Below are 3,954 nucleotides of genomic sequence, written 5' to 3' on the forward strand. Positions count from 1 at the left end.
GAAGAGTGTCACAGAATTTGGGGACCATTATCAAACTCACCATAAGAAGAGACTGGATAAACAAACACAGTATAGTGATACAATGCATTTCTACTTAATAATAAAAAGGATGAACTATCAATGTGGACATATTTAGAAAACAGTAGCTTTAGTGAATGAAGCCAGACTCATAGGAGTAAATACTGAATAACTTCATTTATATAACTCTCAAGTATAATCAAAACTATTGAGTGGTTTCCTCTGGGGGAGCAATGGACTGTAATGGGACAGACAAAAACTTTGGAGATGACATATTCTATATCCTCATTTGCATACATTTATACATGTGTCCAAGTCCACTGAACTATACACTTAAGATCTTAGCATTTTACTGTATATAAATTAAAACAAAATATGATTGATCAAAACAAAAAATTATTGAAACACAAGCACTTATGTGGTTCTAGATAAGATACTGATTTGGACAAATCAACTATAAAAACCATAATTGGAATATTTAGAAATATTTTACTGTGTTGCAGGTATTAGGTGAGATAATATTTATTGATCTGTAAAAACTAAGCTAGACAACTGAAAAAGCATTTATAAAACAATGTGTACAGTATGATCTTGTGTTATTAAAACTGTAATATTACAGAGGATTTTTAGGGCAGTGAAAATACTCTATATGACATTATCATGGTGGATACATGTCATTATACATGTGTCCAAGCCCATAGAATGTCCAACACAAAGAACGAACCCTAAGGTAAACTATGACCTTTGGGTGATGAAGATGTGTCAGTGTAGGTTCATCGATTATAACAAATGTTCACACTCTGGTGTGGGATTGATGTGTCAATGTAGGTTCATCAATTGTAACAAATGCCTGCATTCTGTTGTGGGTGGGATATGGGTAGTGGGGGAGGCTATGCATGTGTTAGGAGGTATATAAGGGAAATCTCTGTATCTTCCTCTCAAGTTTTCTGTGAACTTAAAAGCGCTCCAAAGTCTAAATGTGTGTGTGTGTGTGTGTGTGTAACTGCTCATAGGTGGGCATGCTCTAGAGTGTGGTAATCTCTGTACAGTGGGGATGTATGTTTTTATTTTGTATTTTTGCTTGCATGGCATTTTCTAATCTTGTACGATGCACAGGTACTGCTTCTATCATAAAAGTTTTATGAGTAACTTGCACTTTGTGAAAACAGTGCTGAAAATCTTTTCTAAAAATCTGTCCCCAAAATATGGAATTTTAACCAAGTGTTAATTCAATTAAAATGTATTACTGCAGTATTTAGTAGATTGAATAAAGAATAACAATAGGTAAGCTTTATTAAACACTTAACGTGTTAGCCACTGTGTTTCATTCTTGTGTTTCACTCTTACAACGACCTTATAAGAAAGATGCTATCACCACCCTCATTGCAGATATGGAGGCTGAGGCTCAACACAGTCACTGTGCCAGCAAAAGACAGAGTCCCACTTGTCATCACTCCTATGAATCACTCATGGTGTTAATGCTATCCTTGCATCATCTCCTTCATTTTCAAAGTACTAGATTGCAGAGGTTCAGATGATGAAATCAAGGAGGCGAAGTAAAGTAACTTGCCCAAGGTCACAGCCAGCCAATGGCATAGCCGGTAGTAACGTGGAAGCAGGTGTGTCTGCTATTGACCAGCGAATGCTACACTGAACCTCTGGCTTTATCCACAAGATGCAGTATTTTCATGTGAAGCCCTAGTAGAGACTATAACTGTATGCTCCCACCGTACAGCTTATAAAATGCCCAGATAAGAGAAGTGATACTTATGAAGGATTATTTGAAGGAAATGAGCCCATCCATTTCTTTCTAATCTAGAACTAAAGTCCGATCATCAGAACACCGCATATTCGGAACATGTTATCTTGGCCTGCTGCAAAATTGCTTTCCCTGAGTTCAATGTTCTGTCCTCGGTGCTTACTGAGGGATGCGTCAAGAAAACATTCCATGAATCCCATAATTGTGTTTGCAATAGAGAAGCTGTTAGTGAACATTTTTACCGTGCCTCTTACTGTCCTATTGGTAAGGCAAAGCTTTTAATGAGAACTAACCTTTAAAATTAGGAACCAATGTCGCCATAATAAAAATTAATTAATTAATTAAATAAGTAATCATTGAAAGATACATTAAATAAATAAATAATAAAGTAATCGTTGAAAGATAAAACAAACAAACAAATAAATAAAATTAGATGCTGGGTGAAACTATATTCCTTGAAAATTTTCCTTGGCATTTATTTTATTTTTTATTTTAAAAACCATTAAATAGTGCTTACTTTGTACCAGCCATTATGCTAAATGCTAATCTAATACTGGCACATTTAATTCTCATAACATACCTATACAAAGAAGTTACTTCTCCATTCCCAGTTAACTTAGGAGGAAACTGAGGCACAGAGTAATTACTTAATTTGCCCAAGGTCATACTGTTAATAAATATCTTTTTTATTTTCTTTACTTACAATATTCTCTTTGCAAACAAATGTGTTTTCTTTCTTACAGGGCTTGCTAGGGGGTTCAGAGGCAGAATTTTTACCCAACTCTAGCAGTTCTGAAAGATACTTCCACCTATAAATATGCATTTTGTTTTCCTTTGTAGTTCTGACACCATATTATATTTTTCATTTACTTTGTTCCTGGATGGATGGATATAGGAATAAAAATAAGGATGGAGCCAATGACTAAGTTCCAAATAAAACTACAAATATGTATACAATTTCTATATACTAAGAAATGTACTTTATAACATTAAATCAAAGGAAGAGAATAATTTCTGTATTTAATTAAAGGCTTAGCATAAACCCAGATTAAATTTGAAACAAAGATATGAATAAAGTTAATTTAAATAAGAAACTAAATATGTTTAGACAAAAGGGAGAAGAATGGTAATTTTTAAAAATCTGTTTAGACAACACAACTCAATGGGTTTAGAAGAAAATGCAAAAGTCTATGGAAGAGTTTGTTTTCCTACGGCCCACTTTACCCTTTTAAAGTGATTTTTTTTTCCTCCTATAGAGTCCAGAAAAGCAATTAATATAACAAGACACAGGAAAGCATTCAGGAGCCCAAGTACATAAACCACTTGCTAGAGCACAGTAATACTAAGAAATGTTCTTGTCTTTTGTTACAGCAATGACACATTTTAATTTGTAATCATTCATAGTCAGTTTCAATTTATTACTGAGGAGAGAGTTCAGCTCCGCAGCTGAACCAAAACTACTTCACACAAAGTATTTTTCAACTTTGTCTCTATAATATTCCTTTGTCAGAGAAGTGATAAGAACTGCTCCCATGGAAAATAATGGCTTCCGTGAAAATAAACACCAGTTTATTTGGACGCTATTTCCTTATAAAGATGCTTTTTCACTGATCATTCTTCTAGAAATCATGCTAAAGATAATGCCAACATTATCATATCAAAATAAAAATTCTCTAGCCAAAAGGATCACTTTTACAGGGCAAGGTCTCACCTGTGCATGGGAAGGTAATGGAACTCTGCTTCTGGGGATACCTGTGTATTTTAGTTTCCTTGGGCTGTCATAATACCACAGACCAGCTTAAACAACAGAAAATTATTTTCTCATAATTCTGGAGCCTGGAAGTCTTAAGATCTAGGCATTGGCAGGGTTGGTTTTTTCTGAGGTTCTCTCCTGAGCTTATAAATGGCCATCTTCTCCTGTTACTTCATATGGTCTTCCCTCTGTGTGTGCCTGTTTTGTAATTTCTTCTTATAAGGACACCAGTTAAACTGGATTAGGACCTATCTAATGACGTCATGGGGGTTAGGGCTTTCAATATATAAATTTGGGGGAACATAATTCAGCTCATCACTCTGTATCTGGGTGAGCACTTATATCTCCTCTTATCTCTGTACTGTGTTCTGAGCAGATTGGGTATTTTGGGGCCAAGATACCAATTGCAGCAGCCCCATTTCTC

This window comes from Pteropus vampyrus, unplaced genomic scaffold (genome assembly GCF_000151845.1).
Source record: "Pteropus vampyrus isolate Shadow unplaced genomic scaffold, Pvam_2.0 Scaffold29, whole genome shotgun sequence".
NCBI lineage: Eukaryota > Metazoa > Chordata > Mammalia > Chiroptera > Pteropodidae > Pteropus > Pteropus vampyrus.